General features: G+C 30.7%; 1 protein-coding gene across 8 annotated transcripts in view; it reads left to right on the top strand.

The window, feature by feature from the left end:
• The window catches only part of LOC128860577 (zinc finger protein 316), a 128059-nt gene that overhangs the window by 34595 nt on the left and 65959 nt on the right, over window positions 1-27505 (top strand). For all 8 annotated transcript variants that reach the window (XM_054098178.1, XM_054098176.1, XM_054098180.1 and 5 more), the window contains exon 2: window positions 12566-15195. The gene's annotated coding sequence lies outside the window, so the exon portion shown is untranslated. The remainder of the gene's footprint in view (window positions 1-12565; window positions 15196-27505) is intronic.

Consider the following 27505-nt stretch of genomic DNA (forward strand, 5'->3'; position numbering starts at 1 on the left):
AAAATAGTAAAATTCTTATTATGTAGAACAATTTGCAAGTTGATGTATTATAGAAAATATTACAGAAAATATTAAATCTTATTGCAAATAAATAAAATATCTAAATACAAATGTAAATTACTAGTAGCGAGTTGAGGAGATTGGAAGTTTATACAAATTCTGATCTGCTTATTTCCCAAATTAAAAACTGACCGTTTAAATCATTATGAGATTAAAAAAGGGCCGGTAAAAGGTCTTTCAAGCGAACTCAAGATTATCGATAATAAAAATATAAAAAAAGGAAAGAGCTATAAATTATTATAATAATATTGGTGACAGTAAAAATTAATTTTTGTATTTTAAAAAAGGCAGATAAAAAATATTAGAACAAGTTGAAATATAATAAATTGAGAGAAAAATACGTTTTATAATTTGGAAAAATTTACACAGATTTTTTAATAAATTGTAACAATAAATACTTATTAACTATTTGAATAATTTAAAAGGATATTAGAACTTGATTCTGAGGTATTAATCATTCAAATGCATTGCTGTCACTTAAACTAAACACAGTTAAATAGCAAATAAACCAAAAATTATATAAAAATAAGAAAAAGCTAAAATGAAATCGTGAAAAAAATTTTCAAATTAAATAATAATAAGCAAAATAAGTAAAACAACAACAAGTAAAATGAAGAAAAATAAAATATAATCAAGAAAAATGAAACATAAAAATTAAATAAAGTAATATTTCAAAGTAAAAAATAAGTAAAAAAACTAAAACAAATTTTTTAACGAAGTTTTAAGTTTAAAATATAAAAATTAATCAGATATAGACGAAACCAAATATATTTAAAATATATCTAAAAAATAATTAATATAATTGAAAAACATATGAATACCTGATTCAGAATCATTCATCCTAATAATCGATTATTATACTCTTAACTAATATAAAAAAAAAAGATAAATAAATTGCAAATAAACCAAAAAGTAAATAAAAATATAAAATAAATGTAAATATAAATATAAAAAAAAATAGTAAAATAATATCTCAAAGCAAGAAAAACAATTAATACAAATTTTTCAATGAAATTACATTTTAAAACAGTAAATTAAAAAATATATATAATTAATTTAAAAATATATGAATAATTTCGAAAGATAAGAATAATTGGCTGAGACCCTAAACAAAGTTAAATAGCAAATAAAACACAAATTAAATAACTAAAACACAAACAATAACAATAACATAAAAAGCTCCGCATAAATTAAAAAAAAATTTAATGAAAATTTAAGCGGCAACACCACTGTAATTTAAAAAAAAAGATATATTCAAAAATATGTAAAAAAAATCTAACTTAAAATCTTGAAAATTGACGAAGTTATACCCAACACAATAAGTGCTAGTAGTGAGTTACAACGGCCCAATGAAAACTTTAAACGCGTTTTTCTCAAAACGACTTTTCTGAACATGGTGGCCTCGATTTCTCGAAGACTTATGAACCGATTTTAATTTTTTTTTTTGTACATATATTGGCTACAGTATAGCCGTTTATAACACTTCCAAAAATTAATATTCTTTCAAGCCTTTCGAAAACAAAAAAAAAGGGTAAAAACACAAATTCATTTATCAAACCTGCACCATTTTCTCAAAAAAATAAAAATAAAAACGTAAGACGATAGCTATTAATATATAGATTAAGAATTTTTTTGGTTTTTTGCTTTCAGATTATATTTCACCGCTGTATCAAGGCCACCAAGGTGCATCAGTTTTTTATGACGCCATTGCATTAATATTAATAACTATTATGATTTTTAATATTTTGTAATGAAAATTTGTGTCAGTATAGTTGAATATTTCTTAAATAAATTATAATTTGTCCGATCCTCAAATAATTATCCCTACTTATAAAAAAAAAATGCATGAAAATCAGTTAATTTTCACGCGTTCAATGTGGTGTTCCCCCTTAAATAAAAAAAAAAATACATACAAATAATATAAAATCATTGGAAGCGGCAGGCTAATCACCTACGCTGCCAGAAATCAAAATAGATTAACGAAACCAACGCAAGACTGCGTCTTGTCGACGCCTTATGCTTCCGAGAAGAGTGAACAAGGAAAAGAAATATATATATAAAATCATAAAATCTATTAAAAAATAAAAAAGGCCCTAAAAACAACAAGTACAATGAAAAATAATTAACGCAATTTTTTAATGAAAGCAAGTTGTAAAATGAAAATAACAAAACTTATAAAATATAATTAAAACAAGTAAGTACAAAATATAAATAAATACATAATAAATAATTATTAAATAACTGTTTTTCAATAAACAATTTGCTTAAAAACAAACGAAACAAAATTTAAGAAAAATAAAAAATAAGAAATTTTAATAAATTAGTGCAATTTTAAATATATAAATTTTCAGAAAAGGAGTATAAAAATACAAATATGTGATATTAAATAAATATTTGAAAAGTAATTATTAATCTGTTAAATACTATTAATAAAACTACTAAAAAAGTGAAAAAAAAATTAAAATTCATAGAAAATACAATAATAATAAAAAAATAAAATAAAAAATAAAATATTATAACAAAAATTAATAGAGAACCTTACGGTATTTATAAGGTATTTTTTTACTAAAAGTAAGTAAAAAATTAAAATTTATAAAGTATAGTTAAAATTAATAAATATTGACTTGACGAATTAAAATTAAAATTGATAAAATAAAGTTAAAATTAATAAATATTGACTTCATGATTTCAAAATATAAATAAAGGATAAATAAATATTTACTTGTAATAAAAATATTCTTTTTTGTATTAAACAAATGGCCTGAAATCAATTAAAATGAAATGTAAATAAAAATAAAAACAAAACATGAATTTGATGTTTGCAGTTTTGAACAGAATAAAATTAAAAAAATGATGAAAAGTTAAATGTGGTATTAAATATTACATTACTAAAAGTACTAATAAAAATTAGAAAAAGCAATTGAAATTAATTGTAATATCGGAAAAAACTTGCAAGAAATTTTAAATGGAGGAAATAAAATTTAAGATTTGATGAAAATTTGGAAAAGAAGGAAGTATTAAAAATGACAATATTAAAAAAATTAATAAAAATCAAAGAAATTTCATTAATAATTTTTTTATTTACATAGGAAACAACTTAGAAGAAAATTTTAATAAACGAAATAAAAATGAAAATTTGGTGAAAATTAGCATATCGCTCATTGAAAATATTTAAAAAGATACGAAAAGTAGAAATAACATTATTAAATAATTAAAAAAACTGAATTAATACCATTTTTGTTATTATAGGGAAAAACTTAGAAGAACTTTTTAATGTATGAAATAAAAAAAATTAAGAAATTCATGTAAATTTGCAGATCGATCAATAAAAATACTTTAAAAGATATAAAACGTAGAAGTAACAAATAAAAAATAAAAATTAAAAAACTGAATTAATACTATTTTTATTTATTATCATAGGAAAAACCAGACAAGGAAATTTTAATAAACGAAACAAAACTGAAAATATTTGAAAGATATAAAAAGTAGGGAATTTTAATAATTCTTTGTATTATAGTAATTGGAGTATTTATGGGTGACTTTAAAACAAAAATTATTCTTACGTCTTACGCTCCGTAAAAATTATCACAAAGATAAATAAACATTTACTAATATTAAACTAATTTAATAACTTATAAGATCACAAAAAAAGCAGAGAGCGGAAACGCCTTAGTCTGAAATTAATTAAGGGGACAGATACCTGTAAACGGCCATATTTTCCCTGATTTTCATTAAAATTATTGAATTAATTGAATTGAATTATTGAAAATGAAGCAGTCAATATATTTTTTTCAAAATTGGCATAGAGTTTATTTATATAATACATTAAAATAATATAACACATTTTTTTATTTTAATCATTTAAAAATGGCGGATGTACACTCAATTCTTCGAGGAAGCTCGCAGTGGGGCTTCTCAATCGGCGGGCATTGTAGCGTCGGCGTCAGTGACCTGAATACAAAAAACCAAAAATTTTTTGTTTATTAATATCATCATATCTATACGAATTAAAAACAAATGGAAAAAAAATTCGCGGAATAAAATGCTTTAAAAAAATTAATTTTGGGGCGAATTTTCCAACTATTTTTGCTTCGAAAAAATTATTTTTTCGAAAAATTTTCACATAGAAAGTAATATCATAAAAATGATGTGTGCAAAATTTCAGGGAGATCGGTCAATAACTTGTCGAGCTATCGTGTACGCCAATTCGAAAAATATAGTTTTGAGAAAAACGCGTCTGAAGTTTGAATACAACGTAACTATACCTCTCCCAGCGCTCGAACGCAAAGAATAGAGTTGTCACGGTTGACGATCTATAATATAAGAAATACTTAAATTTACGTTCTAAGACTTTGAGATTATAACTTAAAGAATTATACCAACATTTTATGAAAAAAAAAAAAAAAAAATTCTTTTTTTCGAAATTTTACAGGTATCTGCCCCTTAATAATTTCTTTTTTTATAATAACTCGAGTACTTTTTTAGATATTACGCTCCGTAAAAATTATCGCATAAATAAATAATCATTTACTGGTGTTAAACTACTTTAAGAATTTATAGACTCCGAAAAAAGCAGGGAGCGGAAACGCTTTATTCTGAAATTCGGCTACGCTCAAATGTTTGCTTATATACTGGCTACAAAATAATTAGCGCTAAATAAAAAAATTGAAATAAAAATTTAACACCAAATGAAGATACCATTGAAAAATACCAAATTAAATACCATGAAAAAATAAATTAACAGACTCAAAACCGAAATATCAAAATATCTATCCAATGTGTTTATGTTTAATTTGAATGCATGTTAAAAATCTGAGATGAATGACAAAATAATAAATAAACGTATAAATAAAAAAAAATTAATGGTAATAAATATAAATAAATTTAAATAAAACTTGAATTAAATTAAAATATTAAAAAATTAATAATAATATAAAGTACGAATTATAAGAAAATTAAAAAAAAATTCCAAGTACTAAATATAAAATATGTAAATTATAAATATAATAAATATAAAAAATAACAAAGTAAAAAATTCACTAAACACAAAAATGTCCACACGGCTCGCAGCCTGAAGCCTATTTTAATTTTAGATATAATTGGCTTTAAAACTAAATACAAAACAAAAAAAAATTTATATATTTTTTTCAAAACTTCAACTTCTTTGAAAATCGCGTTTTAGATTTAAACAACTTTAAAAACTCCATAATTTACGCTTCAGAATAATTGTTCTGAGTAACTAAAGGCAACAATTTTAAATTTTCAACTCACTTTATCGCAAAATTAACGTAAACAAAATTATTGTGAAAAGAATTTGAAAAAGTAATAAGACCAGAATAATTATACAAAATTTAAAAAAATATAATGAAAATAACAATAGTACAAATTAATTAAACAACTAATTTTTTAAACGCCTTTGAACTGCACCAAAATTACATGATTTAGAAGAGTTTATTTTATTAGTGGTTTTCTTAAGAAAGAAATAGGCAACTGGGAGAACTCAAAATTGCATTCAAAACAAATTCGATGAGCTAAAATATTTTTTGTATTAATTTTATATATTTTTGCTACAACAGTAGGGAAATATTATATTTTTATATTTATTTTATGTGTTGCTTAAGCTGTCGAAAGGGTACCAACAAGCACTAAAATATTTTTTTAATTTAATATTTTTTTTTACTACAGCAGTACGAAAATCTTATATTTTTTTATTTATTTTATTTTATTTCATTTTATTTTATTTTATTTTATTTTACTTTATTTTATTTTATTTTATTTTATTTCATTTTATTTTATTTTATTTTATTTTACTTTATTTTATTTTATTTTATTTTATTTTATTTTATTTTATTTTATTTTATTTTATTTTATTTTATTTTATTTTATTTTATTTTATTTTATTTTATTTTATTTTATTTTATTTTATTTTATTTTATTTTATTTTATTTTATTTTATTTTATTTTATTTTAGTTTATTTTGTTTTATTTATTTTATTTTATTTTTTATTATATTTTTCCAGTCAAGACTTTCCAAGTCCCAGATTGGAAAGCATAGCTCTCAAAGTATTTAACAAAAATCCATCTCACTAAAAATGTATAAATTAATTTTGCAGGTGAAAAGCCTTACAAATTCTATTATTAAACAGATATTTGAAATAATTGATTTGATTTCGTTGCCAATTTTTTGCTTACCAATTTTTTTTTAGAAAAGAATAGAGATATTCCTCTAAAATACAATAGTATAAAAAATTCAAGTAGGAAAATTATATATTTATATTGTAGGTATATGCAGATAATTGTTTTAGCTCTTATTCAGCTGTTTTGCTTTCACTTTCTTCAGAAAAAATATCAAAACTACTTTTTTTTTGTAATAATATAAAAATTAAAAATATATTTTTAAATATATTTATATTTAATAATAAAATAAAATTATTTACAATTATACTATTTTAAATGAACTAGAAAAAGCCAAGCATTGAATATAAAAAATTAAAAAATAAAAAAACACGCAATGTTTTCAATTTCTCGCGCAATCTTCCACACTTTCGTTGCCGGCAATCGCTCGCGTTCGCTTCGCGTACCTCCACCATAGCACAATACTGTTTCCCCTGTTGCCTTAGCGCACGCCATCAGGCATAGAGTCACACACTATATATGCATATATGTAACTAGCACTAAATACTAATGGCGGCGGCAACAACAAAAGCTCCACTCCCATGGTGGTGGTGGGCAGGTGTTGGTGTATTGGTGGCTCGCGCGTGATTAGAGCTTAGAACGTACACTAGTTTGGTGTTTTTGTTTTTTGTTGGTTTTTTTGTTTTGCAAATGGGTGAAATATGCAAAGTGTGAAGAGTGCACGTATAAGTATGTGCCCATGCATGGCTGTGAATGAACTGAAGTTGCTATAGGGGAAAACATGGATTTTTGGCAAAAGGCAAATGAAGTCGAATGCTTAGAAAATGAAAATGAAATACATACCGTATTTCATGCAAAGTGCAGTGTTTAGAAGATGCATGGAATGAAAGATACTAACAAAATGTGTTCATCAAAATTTACATCTACATATGAACATGCGTATGCATGTATAAGTACTGTCCTTCGTTTTAGTTCGTGAGAATTTGCTAGTTAATTGAAAATGTGTGAGGAAGAATTTATTTGCTTAGTGTTGAGTAGTTAGCGGATCTGCACAGTATATGCAATTATGTATGTAGCGATTTCCGATTTGAGTGCGAAAATGGGCATCAATAGGCACAAATAGCGTCTTATTTTTATTTATTTTTAACGCTGAATTATTCGAAATGAAATGAAAATTTGCTTTTCTTGCTTTTCCAGTAGATGATTTACTAAAATTGTTTTAATTTTAGACTTTAAAAATTTGCTTTGAATATAAGCGTTGAGCGCATATATACATGTTAAGAAATATTTTTATTTGAAAAGTAGATTTTTATCTACATAGTAAGCAAAAAATTTTTACATTTGAAAAAAATTCAGTGGGAATACTTCATACCCAAAAATTACAGCATAATACTCCAACAACATTACACACATTTGTTTTTATATATTTTTGTATATTTTAATTCATTGGAAACCCTTAAGCAGAAGAAATTCGTGATACAAATCCTTGATTCTATGAAAAAAAAAACCAATTTGAAATGTCTGAACAATTGAAACATTTTGATGATAAATGAAAATATGCTAAAATATTTTTTTTTCTCACACAGAGTGGAGTACAAAATTAGTATATTAATATATTTTAAGTTTTATAAAAGAACTGAAGGTATTCAAAAGGAAACATTAAAATAGTAAAAGGGAAACATTAAAAATAAATGAACAACCAGAAAGAAAGTTCAAAAATTGCAAAGCGCTAAGCCGCTATTGATTAATTATCTCTAAAAAATCTTGACACGTTTATTAATAGTTTTCCATTTAGAAATGTTAAGTTCCATTTGGTATATTTTATGATATATTTTTTTCTTTTTTTTTTTGTCTCAGTTTTGCTAAATAAGATTTTATTGTGTTAGTTATTTTCAAAACTTTTTGCGCGTTAAGAAAATGAAATATTTTTTTATATATTAAAATAAATTTTGCTAATATATTTATGTTTGAAGTATTCGAAACTTTGGCTTTCAGCTGTCCTATACAAATAGAAATTTGTTAGCTTTCCTAAATTAAAGAAAAATCCAATTTTTGTTCATCTAACTATAGTGAACTTAAGCCCTATATTCCACAAGGGACTTCAAGGAATTTATGATGATGATGAAAGTGAACTTTACAAACCGAACCGATTAACTATTGCTAAGTTAAGAAAAAGCTGCTGTTCCTTATTTAATTTTCCTTAATATTAACTCTGCTTTACTTTCCTATTAACGACAGGTTGTTTACCGGCAAGCTGAAGTGACCGCTATAGAGTTAGAATATATGAAGCTTAGAAATTATCACTTAAATATTGCAATAAATTATGAATTAAATTAAAATTAAAATTATCTCTATTCCTGAATCTGAATCAGCACCATAAAGTTGGAAAATTCAAATACTTGATATTGTGAATAACTTATGGAGGTTCCTGAAAATGAAATTATATGAATTTTGAGCTAAATAGTTCCCAAAGATAGTTAATAGTGCCTTAGGTAGGACAAATACAAATCCATATAACAGTTGCGAGTGAAGTAGTCTGATATAAGTAGAAAAAATAACGTAGCGGTTGCAAATATAGACAACATGAGTAATATTTTTAAATGCGAGGACAGTAATGAAGCAGAAAAAAGTATGTATTCGGTAGTGAAAAAAACTTGGTACTCATAAATTGTTTTTTGCTCCACACCTTTGTTGACGGAGCTCATTTATTGTCTGTTGTTTTTATTTTAATTTTTTATTTTTTTATTTTGGGTAGCTCAGGCGAAATTTGCTCATTTAACTAGCAAAAATCAATAACAAAAAAATATCAAATGTACCTTTTAAAAACTTATTTATATTACTTATACTTATCGTTATTTGTACAAACTGTAGCGAAGTCAACGCGAATGGCACTCTGAAATACCTACTTCGCCACTGCCCTTCTCTTAGCATAACACGAATAAACCGCTTAGGTTCTGCTTCATTTCCAGCCTTCGAAAGTGTGGTAGGCCAAAAAGTTAGCAGCGTACTTAAATTGTCTAAACTGTGTATTGAAGACGAAATATAAAGTTCTTAAACTTCCCACACAAATATTTGGTATCACTTTTGATCAATTTCCGTTCTAAGTCCAACCTAACCTTAACCTATACCTCGGCCTTCCTTCAATTCTAGAAATGAGGGAAAATTGGCTGTGTAATGGTGTAAAATCTTAATAAGCAGAAAAGCGCAGTTCCGCTGCAAGCGAAATCCTCTGCTGCATTGTGTATTTTTTATAATAATTCTTATTATTTATGCTTTTGAAAATGAAAAAAAAAAATTGGTTTACCCCTTAAAGGTCTAATGCTTACCCAGGCTTATATGTACATAAATGCAACAGTAAGCACTCCAACATCTCCAAATTTAGCAAAATTATAAAATTTCCGAACTCGATCAGAAAGAAGAGGTGGCTAAATTACCAAATTTCGGCATTAACCAGAAATCTTTATCTCACCAACTAAAAATTAAACAAAAAAAACAAAAAAAAAAAAGATTAAAAAATTATAAGTTAACATAATTTCGGCTTCAAATTATTCATAATACATTTTTGATTAAATTTTTTGAGCTCGCTCACTTTTATACTGCTTTATCTTAGAGTACGTCACCTGCCTTTCCATGCATTTTCCCAGTTTATGCACTTAACATGTTTGCTATTTCGTTTTGCTTTGTGCTTTCAATTTAAATAAGTCATTTAAACGAATTTGACGGCAAACAACATTTTTAACTAGTCTCCAAAAACATTTCATACTTTTTTGCACATTATTTTATTACACTTTATTGCTATTTTCTAATACTTGAGCTAATTTATCTTCACCTATCCAAAAATTGCCTTTACAATTTCCTCACTTTCCTTAATCCTTAAGACCGCCATGGCACCACTTCAGGGCTAGTAGCTAACCAGTAGTTTTTGGTAATCCTCACGTCATATGTATCCAATTCTCCACACCTAAAATTGCGTGCGTACGCCATATTTCCTTTGTTTGATTTTATATTTATTCCTTTTATATTTCTATTTCTATTTCTATTTCTATGTATCGTCGCCTCGCATCGCCGACTGCAAGCCGCGAAGCCTATATAGCGGCATTTTGAACTTGAAAATCTATTTGCTTTTGTGTTCCCAGTTATTTGAGCGGCAATCGAGCGCGTGTTCGTTCACATTTCACATGCCAGAAAATCCCTCCATAGCACTACTAACACTGTAGGCGCTAGGCCTTCCCCTTCTGCTACTTCATTTCGTTACCACGCCGATACGCCCCACTAGTACTGTACTCTCCACACTTTAACTCATACCTATGCTTCTAACTAAATCAGCGGCGTTCTACTAAGCCACCACAAATCTCGCCACGTCACCCGCCACCCAGTGAAGTTTTCCCGAATTTGTTGCGTTTCTCACCGCGTTGAATTCGCGCAGCTGTTTTCGTTTCCCATTTCCGCTAACTCCAAAAATGTTTTCTTTAGTATTTTGAAAGATTTTTTATGTGCGTGTGTGTGTGTGCCTTTTGTTGTACAGTGACTTTACGGTGACGTTTTATGAAATGTTATTGTCGACGTATTTCGGCTTTAAAACAATTTCCACGTGGTTTTTTGGTCGAAACAAAGTTCTTGCAACGCAAAGAATCATAAAAATGCATTTAACAGCAAATTTTTGTTTGTCTTGTTTATCTTTATTTTACTTACAATTTTTTATATAATTTATATGAATTGCTATGCAGTAAATTTGTTGAACTTTGCTGATGAAATTCTGGTTTATGTCACGAAAAGCGTTAACGAAAATATGGGAAAAAAATAATTTATTGCTTGTGTATACAAAAGAAAGGAAATATAGCGAACTTGTAGCACTGATAGCGTGAGGAGAAAATCGATATTGCCGATTACTTCTCATAAAAGCAAGAAGAGGTGCTGACAGTAGACTGAAATAATTTAGGCAACATAAAATCCTAAGGCATGAGTGCTGAGAAAGTTCTTTATTTTCTGCGTGGCACAGTTTGCGAATATTTTGCGAATGAATAAGACTTCGAAGCTAGAAATTAGTAAAAAAGCTCTATGAAAAATGTGTTGAAAAATTTTAAATTTTAAAGAGAATCTTTTTGCACGAGTACCCACATCTTTAAGTCTCTAAAAATTGCATCCGCACATATAGCAATAAATTTCCTTTACAGTCAATCAGTTAAAGCTTTACTGCATCCAATTCAAATTAATTCTATCTACCTTGCGAGTTTTGTGCCTGCCATGTTTAACGTTGTCTTGAGCCATAGCTTTAGAAAATTACTATTTGAGCGAGTAGGGCTCAATACTTCTTTACCCATTTCCAGGCGGAAAGTTGCGCTTGTTCCCTTTTCTTCTCCTTGATTGTCACGATAACCACTTAAGCGATTTGAAATCATATAGTTTAAATCATATAGTTAAAGAAAATGGTAAATTAAGAGCAAGACCCCCGCCATGAGGATATTTAAGAAGTGGTGTGTCACAGGCTCTCTAAACTGTTAAAAAAAAAGTTAAAAAAAAAAACATCTTCCCCTAACAATAGAACTGTACCGCAAATACTTACTATGCCTTATTCTCTAACTTTGCCCGCTCCCTCTCTCTGATCTTATCACTTGCTTCTCCTAAAAAAATAGTACTTTAAGGAATCCTTATATTGGTAACGATTAATTGATCTCACTTAGTTGCCAGTAGGCTCTTGGAATAGGATTACAGTTTTGTTTCCAATCGTACTCCATTCACTATTTGATCTACAAATCTATTGAGAAATTAATGTGAAGTCAAACGCTCGTTTTGTCTAGCATTTCCCCTTCCAAAATAGTTATTCGCCTATCAAATGCTCTTTTAGTATGCATATGCAAATATCGCTCTTAAGAGGGGAAATCTTCCATGTTTCTTATGCGATGTATTTTCGTATGTAGTAGTTCAACAATTGTTGCTGTAGCAGCAGCAAAATTGTGCTCTATAAAAGCTTAGCTCTTCCACCTTCGTGTTTTCTTCGTGGGCCAACCGAGGCTTCTTTTATAAAGCAATGAAATTAAATGAAATGAATTAAATGAAATGAAATTAATTCAACGAACTGAAATTAAATAAAATTAAAAGAAATTTGTTCAAGACTTTCCACTCTGTTCAATACAATACAATTTAGAGACATAAACAAGAATTTGGAAAGTTATAAATAAGAAAGCATTCAAAACCGATAATTGTTCGCGTTGCAATTCATGAATATTTTCTCATTTTTATTCGCATTGCCATCTAACTATTTTTTTCTATTATTTTCTTGGAAGTAACTCGTCACAGATCTAATCCACTGGAAATATTTGCATTGAATGAAAACTAATATATTTTGCATATGTTTTTTTTCTCTCTCCAGGTGCTTTTTGACTGTTTGGAACCTTTTTAATAATTACGTTGAAACGTTGTTGATTCTTATTAAATATTGTTTTGTTGAATCTGAGGACGAACAAAAACAAAAACAAATCCTAATTCAAGTCAAGGAAACCAACATATGGAAAGGCAACTCTAGGACAAACAACAAAAAAAGAAGAAATACCAAAACAACAAATCGCGAAAAACAACAACAAAAAAGAACTTATGTGCAATCGTTTTGTCTTTGTAATAACTTAATTAATTAACTAAATAATTTGTAAATAATAATAATTTAAGTTAATTTTTGTTTGTTTATTTTCTTATAAATACGTTAAAACTAATCAAAAAAACAAAACAAAAAAAACTAAAAACGGTAAATCAAAAATTAAAAATTTTCATATAAAAAGAACGCTCAGTTTCATTACATTAAGTTACAAATACAACAAAAAAGTGATTTTCTGTTAGTTTCTCAAAATTTAACAAACAAAATTTACAACAAAATTTGGATTACAACTACAACAACAACTACAACAACAACAACTGCAACCACAACAACAACAACCCCCCAGTAATAATTATAACAACCGCAAATTAATAATAGCAACAATAATAATAAAAAACAACAACAGTAAAAATCACAACACAACTACAACCACAAACACACAACTACCGCATCTACAAATACAAACTACAGCTACAACCGCAACAGCCAATAAGCAAAGGATAACAAATCGCAACTACAACTACAACAGCAACAACAATAAAATAACAACAGTAACAATAATAAAAGCAACAACAACCAACAGTAAATAAAATAAAATATAATAATACTACAACAAAAGCAACAAATACAAACAACAATTTAATAATACAAAAATCTAATAAATCGAATTACAACAAATCAGCAACTAAACAATAAACCAAACAACCCCCCAGAAATCAGAACAACAACAGCAATAAACTTAATAACCAACGAAAGAAAAACATAAGCAAATCCACGAAAAGTCAATTCGGCAAACAAATCAAACAAAATTGAAGCAGTAACAAACCAACAACAATAGTAATAGTAACTACAACAACAATAGCAACATCATCAAAAACAAACCGAAAAATCGCAATAGTAAATAGTAACGAAACAAGTATGCAATAAAAACAACAAATTTTAATAAAACCAATTAAATAAAAAGAAGGAGCAATAAATAAAACAAATACAAATAATAATACAAAGCAGATACCGTTAAACCGTGAAATAGTATACAAATCAAGCGAACCCAAAACTGAAAACAAAAATAGTCTCAAAATTTGCAAACAGTAATTAAAAAAAAAACGGAAATAATTATTAGCAACAACTACAACAACAGTAAGAAAAACAACAGCAACAGCAGCAACAAAATAAAAAACAACAACAAACCGGTTAACCAGAAAATCAAACCAAAATAAAATAAACAGGAAAACAGAAAATCGAAATAGCCAAAATTTGTTAAATTTTTAAACAAAATTTCTATTCTGGACGTAAATTGTAAAAATTTGAACATTTTAACGAAAAACTTTTAGTTCGGTAATTTTTCGTGTTTAAATTTTGTTCCGAACTGTTCTGAACACGAGTGTCAAAAAAGCCAAAAACAACAACAAAAACAGCATATGTGAAGAACATGAACCAGCTAAAAGCACAAAAAGCTTTAAGGCAAAAAATTTGAATGCATTAACTGCCCAGAAGAGAATTAAAATAAAATCGTGTTGGCCAAAAAATTCTTCTAAGTGTAGAAAATTGAAAAAAGTGCGAGTTTTAAATGTGGTGAATATAGTTAGAAAAAAAACATAAAATTTTCGAACGGATTTGCACTAGAAGTGCGTGGCAAGAAAGAAAACATTTTTAAAATCAATTAAACCCGTTTCGAAGGACCAAAAAGGCGTTGTTCTCCCATGAAAAAAGCATATTTCGATTGAATACGAAATCGGTATTAAACGGCGGCTAAAAATTTAGCCTACTCAAGCAATTTGAGGTACTGTGCCAGCGAAGAAGAATTCGAGAAAATAGTTTGCCAAGCGGAAAAGTGAAAAACAGCGCACGAATAGCGTTACAGCAACGAATAGTAAGTTGCATTTTTTCAGCTATAATAAAAATAAAAGAAAAATTGCTTCAAAGCAAATTTCAAAAAAATAAAAAATCAAAAATATCTTGAAAAACGTTTTGCAAATAAAGTTTTGGACACAAATTTTTAGTGTAAGTTGAAAGTCATGGATTCTCTATGCGAAAACCGAAAAAAAATTGCATGAATGATACACACACTCACCCACAAAAATAAATTTATAAAACATAAAAACAAAAATTATTAATGTATTGTGGCACAAAGATAAAAAAACTAGTTTCGGAACAAAAAACCAAAAACAAAATAAATATTCCAATATATGCGTAAACTATTAACTAAATAAAATAACACAAAATATATACTAAAAGATATCAAATAATTCAAATAATAAAAAAGTAAAGCAAAAATAAATTGAAAAAAAGCAGTAGTGTTTTATATGAAAACTGACAGCATGTGTTAGAAACATGAATTAAATTCAGCAAAAATAAATAAAAACTAAATCGCAACGACCATTTCGGAAGGATTTAAAACCCAGCCAAAACAGGTGAGATTTTAAAAATAATTTGTTCACAAATTTACGCATTTGAATTTATATATATTTGCCCGTGGTTCCTAACTGGAACATAAAGAGGAAGGAATGCCGTTAATAGTGGAAAATAACATCAGGCAAATTACCACGACGACCACGCTTACAGGACAATATCCCTTTCAAATTTTCATATGTTCCATAACCGAATTGCAAAGTGGCAGCCCTATGTCCTCGATAGTCTCACGAATTCCATCTTTGAGGTCTTGAATCGACCCTGGGCTGTTGCCGTAGACTTTCTCATTCACGTGGCCCCAAAGAAGAAAGTCACAAGGTGTTAAATCATAAGTTCACGGTGGCCAATTGTGATCACCTCGATCAATGGTCGTTGCTTGTGTGGCACGTAGCGTCGTTGAAAATAAACGTTGTCCAGATCAATACCCTCCAATTCCGGCCTTAAAAAATCGTTTATCATCTTTCGATAGCGCAATCCATTCACCAATAACACCTGTTATTGGAAAACCCTACAGGACCTCATTTGTGTAATTTGCCATAAAAGATAGATATATTATGGATAAGGGTAATTGTTGTTGTCAAGAGCAACAGAAATTTTCTACATTGAAAAAATAAATTGTAAAAAAAAACACCTTCCAGCATTGCTTGTCTTTCAAGCTAGTCCAGTAGAGCACAAGATAAGGTTACGAGAGTCAAAGCTTTTATGCACAGCCGAAAATTCAAGTCTGCGCCTTCGGGAAGCCTTCGCTAATGTGCCGAGACATGTTCTAACAGTTTCGAGAAATGTTAAGGCCGGCGGGCCAATTAGATGTCCTAAATTCAGTAGTTTTCGCGAAGCGTTGTAGGATGAGAAAAAAAACAATTAGCCAAATGAAGTTTTGGGGATAGTTTAATATATATTTGAACTAAAAAAAAAAAATTTGTACAATCTCCAACAATATATTGTAAGCCGAGTTATCAATAGATTCCCAGAGCGCCTTGCCACTGAAGTATCCAACTTCTGTACAAGATACAACTTGCAATTTTCATCTGAAAACAAAAAAAAAAAAGATTATTAATTTTGATGTAATTATCTTCAATGTGAACTAAGAAAATTGGGAGAAACACGTAAAATTCGAATTTTTGGGGAAGGTAGAAAAAAAAGTGGTTTTTCAAGGAACTGGGTAAAAAAGTCGCTTAAAAAAAGTTTTTGGATGTTTTTTTTTAGTTCACATAGAAAAGAAAACAATACTGAAGATAACGCATTTTGAATGAAATGGATAGCTCGTTTAGTTTTTTTGCAATCGTGTACATAAATTAGGTAAAATAGTGAAAATGAAAAGCCGAGAAAACGCGCTTACAGAGACGTACACAGAAACAATACACTACAACAATAAGCGCACGGTTGCTCGACGCCGCACTACGCTCGGCTCTGTAGCTCTGCAAATATATTACTTGGAATTTAACTCTGAAAATTTGTGTCTCATGTTCTTGAATATCTAAGCTATTGATTTCAGGAAAAAAAAAAATCGATTTTTTTGACCTTTCAATTGGCCCGCCGGCCTTAAGGGTTTTACATGGCTTTAAGTGCCACTTATCGACTGGCCTCTCTCCCCTACATATACCTATAATATATCCCGCTCTTTTCCATGGATTAAAAGCGATGATGATTTGAAAAAAATCGATTCTTATCAGTGGTGGTAGGAATTTTAAGGAAGGACGAAATATGGTAATTGGAATAACACAATGTTGGCAAAAGTAGCAACTGTGAACTGAGTAAATAAATAAGCACCTCTCGCAATAAATAAGCACCATGTTCGCCCTTTCTATGATATTCTTATTCTGCTCTTATCCTCAGCTGACACAAAAATGAATATAGGGTTTCAGCGATTTTCATAAAAAATTTTCAACAAAGCAGTCCAAATCTGTTCCTATTCCAAATGGCTTGTCCAACATGGGTTATTACTATAATTATTTGTAAGAGCGCCGGCCGTGAATCGCAAAGTGCGGACCACCAAGCGTTAAGACGCTTATTACTTCCTAAAACAGCTGCCTATATATCTTCACATCATAGGTAAAAGATTGGAATATTTGCGAGTCTAAAGAACACTACAACTCGCAAAAGGTTCATACTCATAACAGATAGAAAGACTCTCCAGCACTCGCACATCCGCTATTCTATTCAAATTCCGTACAAGAGTGAAAAGATTGATTACCTATTTGGTTTTCATTTGGCTTAGTTGAAACGCCAGCTGATTTTTATAAAAACTTGCTAATAATGAAAGCAAAGTGTCGCGAGTTCGGCCCAAAATTGCTAAGAATCGACGCGTGTGCATCTTTCGAACACAACCCAAAGCCATTTTCACTCAGCCTCTAACTGTGACTTGAATTTGTAGAGGTTTTCTAGGCACAAATAAAATTAATTTTTGAAGACTTAAGAATATTTTTGAGATTTTTTGATTGTCGGCATAAAATTTGTGCTTATTCAAGAGTCAAAAAAGAGGGTCTTTCAAAAGACACGCCTTGATGTTATTTTAAAATAAAACTTGTAAAAATTTGCATTCTTTCAGACTTCACTATTTTTATGCAAAATATGGCGTTTAAAAATTATTGTAAGGGAGAATGGGGAGTTGTGAGACGGGTTTTGTTTTTGGACCCGTATTACTCAAAATCTTAATATTCTGCATATGTTAACGATGGAATCTTTAGTCAATGAATACTGGAAGCTATTGGTATGGCCTATTTAACAAAACTACAATTTTCCTTAAAATAAAAGTTGTATATAATAATATAAAATATAATACAAAATACAAAAATGTGGGGAGTTGTGAGACACCATGGTTTAAATCAATAAAAATGACTTATTTTAGTTGTTAGTTCTTTATTAAGATGAGAAATACAAAAGAAAAGACAATTGTTATAAAAAAGTGTATAAAAAATGCAATGCCATCAATCTGATGATTCGCAGTGAGAACATGTATAATAACCAGTTCGTAAATTGGCACACTTTAGGTGCACAGCTCGATCGCATACATTGCAATGAATGGAGTTTTTTCTGCTTAACTTTAAAAGCGCAAAACAATAAAAACCCAAATTTAACCGAAAATTTCATGATATATGTACAAACAATGCATGAATATTGCGAGGTACTTATGAAAGATGCGTTAAAACGTCGAAAAAAACGGTGTCTCACAACTCCCCACATTTGTTGTCTTACAACTCCCCAAATCGTTTTTTTATAAATGGCCGCGTAGTCATAAACACATCGAACGTTCATGCCCAAGTGAATGTGTAAATTCAAAGCTAATAGGACAATTAATAACTTTTATATATTAACATTTGCAATTTGCTTCAACAACTGATCGAATGTATCGCAAAACAAATGATGAAAAAAACTTATCGAGAAATTCCAAAACACAGTAACTGGAGAGACGCGTCGAATGCGTGTAAATATGACCAATGCTAGCTGAAAAGTGAGATCGCATCGAGAACACTTGTTGACACTTAAAATCGAATGTAAACAAATGAATAATGCCGAACGGTAACAATGTCTCACAACTCTCTATGTCTCACAACTCCCCATTCTCCCCTATATATAGAAAACTAAACCATTTAGGCTATGATATGAGGATTAAAATTTTCAAGGACTCGCTCACACATTATCGCATTGAAGTCAGCAATCTCGATCCGAACGTTGTGCTTCAGCTTTGGAATCTTTGTTGACTTATTCACATTGACTTTGCTTTTTAAAAAACCTCAGTCTGGTCTGCCAGTCCTTTTTCTATACTCGACCGATCTAGAGCCTTGACATTTTTTCACCAACCTTTGAATTGTCGACTCATCGGGACGATTATTTATTTATTTATTCATTTTATTTATTTAATTAATAATGATTTCCACCCAAGAAAATCGCGAATTCTGTGATATGCTGTTTTTTAAAGATCGGCCATTTTCATAAAAAGTTTCAGTAATTTTAACGCGTTGTTCTATCGCGTAAAATTACAGCTGTCTGGTTGGCAAATGTTAAAGATGAGCCAGCAATTATTTAGGAATAGATGATCTAGGAACTATTTACTACTGCCATCTAAGCGTCCCTTTTGAAAGAGCATTTACAATATTGTTTTTGTCGAGACAGACTAGCAAGTACATTTACAATATACAAATATAAATGAAGTATATAAGAAACTAAGTTATCGCTGGCGATATTCGTATGAATTGCATTGCCATTAGACAGCCTGCAAACTGAAATTTTTTTAAACCGTTGAAACCTAACTTTTAAGGGTACTTCTCTTTTAGACAGCTTCAATATCACTCCAAAAAACTCTAAATTTTGACTGGCCATAAGCTTCATGGGCATCATGCCAGTCTTTTGATGGCACCTATGTACGAGGTGTGTTCCAGAAGTAAGATGACTCTTTCGGAAAATATTTATTTATTTATTATTATCTATTTTGTCCCGTTTAAAGTAAGCGTAAGCATAAGTGAGGAATATGCGCTTTTAGACATTGCCTTGAGCTCTTCCAGCGGTGCAGTCTTTATCTTCTCCATATTCGTATTGTGCATCCTACTAATATTTTTTGTAATGGCACTTAGTACCATTAGTTTAAAATGTTTTTAAAACAAGTTAAATTATCAAATGAAAGGGCTTATGAACTGTTATACATACATATACATATACTAGGTCCAATTGCACCATGCTTCATGTGTAAGATTTATTAAATAAATAAAAATAAAAAGTTAGTACTATTTTAAGCTTTAATATAAAAAATACCATATAGTAAATGTGTTAAGGGCTTAGGGGTAGTCAAAGGCTCGAAAAATTAATGATTTTCAATAATTTTTTTTGCTAGTCAGTTGCTTTATTTTACAAAAATAAAAACATAGCATTAACACGTCATGTTTCGACTTGACTTTAGCAAAGCTCCAAAAAAAAAAAAAAAAAATTAATAACTGTAAAGTTATCGCTGTTTGTGTGGAGCCCATTCCTCTAGAAGCCGCTAGCGGGGATAATCACAAGTCCTTGGACATTCTTCTAAAATCAATCGGACAAGAGAAATTAGTTTTATTAATAGATAATCTTGTGCCTGATCAAAGCTTTCTTTTTTTAAAAATTAACAATATGGCAGTCTTAGGAAATATTTTTCAGATTTTTGAGAAAAAGCCCACCTTTAATTGTTTAAAAAAATCGAAATTTTTGAAAAAAAATCCTTCGATCTGGCTCGAGTTTTTTATATTTTTCAAAAGCAGTATACATTTTATTGAAGTCTGCCAAGCGGTTTTAAGTTACAGTGATCACCAGTACGGAAACATGATTTTGAGAAAAACACATTTAAAGTTTTTTTCGAGGTGTATAAGTGTCCGAGCGCCTTTTGTTAATTGTTGAATAACTCAAAAAGTACTTATCGGATTCACTTCAAGTTTTCACGCAATATTTTTAAGACATTATACTTTAGGAAAATGCAAAAACAAAACTTTTTTTGAAAATTTTGACTACCCCTAACCTCTTAATATGTATGGTTTAAAAATATGACAAATAAGCAAATAAAAGGTCTCTGCCGTTTGGCGAACGGGGTACAGTGGAAAAGATGCAATTGTGTGATTGGAATGTGGTAGCTGATTTTGTGGTTTATTTATTAATCTTGTTTTAGCCAGACAAACAATTTATACCTTAGATTACGAAGAATTATCGAAAAAATTAAAATTAAAACTGCAGTTAGCAGTAAAAAATTTGAAGTTGTAGAAAATATTAAAGGAAAGATAAAAAAGTAGTGATAGTAGTAAAGGGAAGACTACGATGCTATTTTTGCCCAAAAAATTCTAATTTAAAATCCATTATTTTCGAGAGCAGCAAACTAAATATGTCCAAATATGTACCAGCACAACAAAATATCCGGTTTTTGATGATCAGAAAATACCGGGAATGTTTAAATAAAACAGAACAGAGTTAAATTTCAGGCAAATTTATTTATTCAAAATATGACCCGTCTGAAGCAACACATATGTGCCAACGTTTAATTCAGTCCTCCCCTGGTAGGACGACAAAGGGATCGCCTTCAGCTCCTTCGTTGCATTCTCTTTGATCTCGTCTATCGACTGAAATCTCCTTCCTCGAAGTAATAACTTCAACTAGGGAAACAAATAGAAGTCGCACGGGGCCATATCAGATGGATACGGCGATTGCATGATGGTATTTACTTAGTGTTTAGTCAAATAATCCAGCACAATTTGGGCTCCGTGCGATGGCGCGTTATCATCATGCAAAATCCAAAAATCGTTTGCGCACACTTCCGACCGTTTGCGATGTACAGCATCTCTCAAACGCTTCACAACGGATAAACAATATTCATTATTGACTGCCTGGCTCGATGAAAGATACTCATAGTGCACTACGCCTTGGTAATCGAAGAAACCAGTCAACATCACCTTCCCGGTACTTTTCGACCATAGGTTATACACTACTCTCGATTCAGCAGTGCACTGCTCGCTAAGCGAAAAATTACCAAAAAAAAAAAAAAACAATTAGCGATGTTCAAGCAACTCAGTTCTTTCGCTCTTTAGCTCATAAGCGACTTGCTTAGGCCAATGTTTCCAAGCACAAGTATGGATATTTTGTTTATTATATTTTCTTGCCAAAGTAAATGGTTAATTTTTATATTTTTAGTTTAGTTTTATGTCTCGTTTGCTTTTCTTTGAACACCACAGCGTGCCTTAAATTTGTTTCTTTGCGTCAAAATGTCAAAGTAAAAGTAAGGCAGTGCTGCCAAGGGAATTTTTCTCATTTGTTCGCTACTCGGTAGGTAAAAGGTGCATCGAAATTAAAAACTAGTCTCCCATTTCGCATTTCTTTGGGTAATGGCCCTAAAAGGTGAGTTAAGGTTGGACGCATCTAAACATTTTAGACCGACCAATGAAAAGAAATGCTTGCCGAAATCCCAGAACTCTGCAGCTGTGTGGGACCGAAAAATGGGTGAAGATGGGTGGGATCCGGCTCGTTTTTTGTTAGCATCACCGGTGATTAACGCTCATTAGCTGCAGTTTATCACAGACATGCGCGCATTTGCACAAATGCGCATCAGGTATGCAGAGTTTTAAATTATTGCGGCTCTGGAAAGACTTCAATCAAAAATATTTTATATGCAACAACACGGATATGCATATAATGTACAAATATATATGCAAATACATGGTTCATAGTCAATCAAGAGCGTACATCAGGCATAACTAAAATCAGCGAAATATTTGTATAAAACATCAACATATACATACATAGTAGGTATATAGTTTATGTACTCACGTCACAGTAAATAAAGTTCTTCAAGTATATATTTATGAGCAAGTATATATTTATATACACTCAAGTATGTGTGTGTGTGTGTGTGTGATAAAATGTATGTATGTGCGTGCGTTTGTATTTTACAATGCCAACATTTAAGCGCAGCAGTCGTCAAGCAGCATTACTTACGGCACATACACACACACACATGCATGAGGGTACATACATACATATGTGGATGTCAAAAGTACAGTCGACGCACCATTTATTTAATGACAACTACACACATGGCCATAACGCCCAGCAAACAGCAGCAGCATCGCCAGCACATCAACAACAAATTAAAAAAATACAAAATAAAAAATTTAAATGAATAAAATCACCAACATCAACAGCCAGCAAATGCGTCCACTGCCACCAACACGACCCACTACCACTGCCTACCGACCTGTCCACCCATGCGCTGTCCACCAACCACTTAAAAATGCCTATACACGCACATACTTGCAAATGCGATAGCAGCTCATCAGCGGCGGACGCGCGTATATTACGAATGGAACTCGAAAGGACATTGCACACACGTATATACACTCACACACATGCAAATTTGTGCTCCCTGTACTGCAAAACATAGTAGAGTGTGGGGCCTTTGCGCAAAAATATTTTGACTGTCGCGCGGATGTGGTTGGTGGGTGTGGGGTTTGGGTACGAGTGTGTGTGTGTGTGTGTGGCAGGATGTGCTAGGCTATTGAGCGCGCGAATTAAAAATGAAATAAATGAAATAAAAACAAAACAGCATAAAAAAGAAATGTATTAAAATAAAATGAAGTAATACTATAAAATGAAATGCAATGGCACGAAATGAAATGAAAGGCAATGATGCTGCTGCTGCTGCTGCTGTTGAAGATAGTAATGGTGTGAGTGTTGGATGTTGGTAATGCTGGTGGCAAATGTGAGGCGCAGGATATGAGTAGTAGCCACGACAACGGATTTTAAATTGGCAGTTGTTGTCTCACACACACTCGGCATTTTCCCTGTCCTGCTTACATTTGCTCCAACCATTTTCGGCATTCGGACAGCGAACATGTCGAACATGTTGTAGGCTAGCATAAATAATCAATGCATATACTTTTGCATGTTTTCGGAATTGTGTAAATACGTAGATTTTCATGAAGGTGTGTGCATTATAGAATACTGCAGCCTGCTCACCTTCACTATGGGAGGGCATTTGGTCACTCATACGCCAATGCGCATCATGTATGTGAGTGTGTGTGTGCATGGCTAGTACATACAATATTATATCGAAATTGTATTTATGTTTATGTGAATGTTTCACAGTACGAGATTGCAGTCAATACATACTGTCGTACATGGATCTGCACAACTATGTACAGGCATTATTGCATATGTATGCATACATTTAGGCGTTGGGGCGTGCCTGCACATACTTGATATATACTTTTACGTACAATTTTATTTATTTTAGTTTCATCTGTTTTCATATAGAACCCACACGTAAGTGTGATGGGTGAAATTATTATTCCGTACGCGCCTTTTTAAATGCTGTTTTGTTGTATTATAGCGTAAATAATGCAAACGTCTCACTATCTACATAATAGGTAGGCGCATACATATGTATGCTCAAACATACATAAACGCGTACACAAATGTGCATTTAAATATATTTAAGTATGCGAGCGCATACATCTGTAGCTATTTTTTTTTTTTTTTTGTTTTGTTTTTTGCTATGGCACATTACTGCTAAAATAAACATCCAAAAATCTACTCTGTCTTTTTAAAAGCACCAACAATACTCTTCGTGTTTTCACTTATACTTCCCCTCCTTCTCAATAAGTCACTGAGCGCCCATCTGCTTACTGCACCCACATTTATATGCTATGCTTAAACCCCTTCTTAATTCCTCTCCACACATCACAGTCACAGTTAGCCGTCCCTCGCCGCCATTTTGTTTTGCCACATCACGACGCTTCTTTTGTTAACATCACTGAATGCCACTAATGACAACTTTAATTTACATTTTTAATTTCCGCTGCTTTGAATCCGCATTCAACCTTACTTGTATTCATTCAACCAGACCCACGTGTTTTTTTGTTTTTTTCGGAAGGAATTCATGCAAAATGTGTTTATGTATGTATTATACATACATACAATTAGGCTCTCTTTGGGCATCTATTGATGCCCTGTTAAAGAAACATCAAAGGTGCGATAAAAATCGGCAGAAAAGTAAAGATCTAAGAAAAATATTTTAATACAGGCAGCCTAATGATGAAAAGAAAAATGATTAAAAAAAATGATTTTAGTGAAAGAAAATTGCTAGATGTTGGGGCATAGACACTCAAATTAGAAGTGATTTTAAAAAAGAAATGCGATAGGTGCCAATGCTACTGGAACTTGAACTACACAAAAAACATAGATCTTACAAATATATGTGTAAGACTTAACTGCTAAAAGCGGGCGGGAACAAGTATAAGTGTCCACTGCTATCAATTTTTACTTTAACACTGTGCCCATTTTCATACCTGCTCAGGCGGTTACAAATTCTAATACTTTTGTGGACGGTAGCTGGAGAAGTAACAAAGCAAAAAAAGTGCGCCACTCTTAGTTGGGAAATATAACATTTTTTTTCTTCATTTTTTTTTAAATATTTGTTTTAAATTTTTTTTTAAATTTTTTTTTAGTATTATTTTAGTAATAAATTGGTCAATAATTTGTAAGTCAAGCTTCTCCTTCACTTTGTGGTGCACCTTTTCTTTTTCCTCCACACATGGGGGACCTACAATATTATGCCATCAACGAGGCACGGATGGGTTTTTTATACGGAGCTGTTTCACAGCGAAACTACACTAGGAGGCTTACCATTGCCTGCCGAGCGGTGACCGCTATTAGAAAAAACTTGTTTCCGTTATTTGATGTTTCATGCCCCGGGTTTCAAACTCAGGCCGTACTAACTGGTAAACACGCACCAACCCATTCGGCTACGACGGCCATATTATAGTCAATCAACTGTGTTTTTTTGTTTTGAAAAAATGTATTTAATAAACTTATAAACATTTTTGTAAACATTTATTTCATGCATTTCGAAATTTTGTTATTTTGGGAAAATTTATTTAACGCATTTTTAGATTTGTTTTTTGTTATTGCAATGTACCACCTAATAACCACGTAACTTTTTATTTTGACAAACAAATTTTTTAAAATTTATCAATTTTTCCAAATACTTATTTCATAAATTTTTTATATTTTGCTATTTCGGCAAAAATCTATTTCATGGTTATTTTTTACATTTTGCTATTGAAATATTTTACGAATTTTTAAGTTAAAAAATGTATTTCATAAGTTTGTAATATAAAAAAAAAATATTAATTTTATAAATTTGTCTCTTTTTGAAAACCTTATTTCATAAATTTTTAAGTTAAAACAAAAAAATCGCTTATTAATCTGTAAGTTAAAAAAATAAGTATATAATTCATGCATTTGTTCATTAAAAAAATTATTGTGAGTTAATTAATAAATAAATTTGAAAAAAGTTGATTCTCAAATGAGTAAATTTTATTTTTAGAAAAATCTTTTTTCATAAATTTTTAAGTTAAAAAAACGTTCATTAATTTGTAAGTTGGGAAAAACGTATATATATTTTCATAAATTTGCAAATTTTTTTCTTAATGTTTTTGATCCTTATCAAATATATTTTTGTACTAAATAACAGCTGCCATCGGAGCTGGTTTTGAATAAAAACCAATTTTTTGAAATTTCATATAAAAATACTGTCTGCCTAGCCTTGAAATATAGAAACTCTTTAAATATATTCATATATGCGTCTTTTGATTTTTTATTTCTTAAGCTTCTTTAAATATTATATTTTGCCACTAAAATCAACCAATGTTTAAGGCCTATTTTCAACTTACAAATATCCCAAATTTCTGTACCCCTTTCGTTAGTGTGCACTCACTAATGTCTACACTCAACCCACATACCAACAAAGGCAACGAATAATTGGAAAGAGTTAGAAATCACGGCTCATCTCTCATCAATATTTGTGCGAGCATAGGGGTAAGCAGCTGATTAGACTTACTGTAAATTGTCTAGAAATATATGTATGTGTGTGTGAAAGCGAGATGGCGCGGCACTTAAAGGGGTAAGTGAGTTGTGCGCACATACATATACATATATCTGTATATATGTATGTATGCAAACTAAAAGTTTCCCCAAATATCAAGTCCATGCATTCATAAGACTAAATAAGCAGAATTGCGTGGCAAAGGCTTTTCTCCGAATAAACAAGAAAATCAAAGCTAAGCAAAATGTGACGAGCAAATTAGCAAACACATATGAATATATGTAAGTACACATCTGAGTGTGTATGAGTATTCAAAATGTATGAGCAAAAGTGTGTGCCATTTTAGTTTTAACTTTCGGCAACTCTTTTTGCTGCGCATCTACGTCACAAAACGTGCTGCAGCTCGAACTTAGCGAAACAAATAAAAACAAGCGAAATTAAAAAAAATCCGTGAAATGCCGGCTTTTTCGGCTGGGCGAAACTATGAGCGCGCACTCGCTTGGGTGTGCAAGTGGGAGTCTGTTTGTCTTGCAACAACAGCAACACCAGCTTCTGTTGTTGCTGGCGACCAGGTGGCGGCAGAGATGAAACGCGATAGACACAACATAACACAACACAAAATAGACACACACACACCACTGCTCTAACAACAAGAAAATTTGCAACAAAAATGACGACAATTCGCATGCAATAAATACTTGATAGATATAGATTTTCGCAGCTGGCACCAAGAGCCAACCAACAATAGCAGCACTGAACAGCCGATACCCCTTTCCACTCTCACACGCCCTCCGGCCCATTTTGCCCAACACATCATCATCATCAGCGGAGCAAACGCACATCAGGTTACAGCGTTCAGGCACACATGGATTCCAGCGTTACATTCATTGCCTATAGCTTGGGTTTTGTTTTCTTTGCTATTGTTGTTGCTTGTGGTAGTCACTTTGCTGCTTTGCTATACGCGCCTCCATCGCAATCAGCGA

The sequence above is a fragment of the Anastrepha ludens genome, chromosome 4 (genome assembly GCF_028408465.1).
Source record: "Anastrepha ludens isolate Willacy chromosome 4, idAnaLude1.1, whole genome shotgun sequence".
NCBI classification, from domain to species: domain Eukaryota; kingdom Metazoa; phylum Arthropoda; class Insecta; order Diptera; family Tephritidae; genus Anastrepha; species Anastrepha ludens.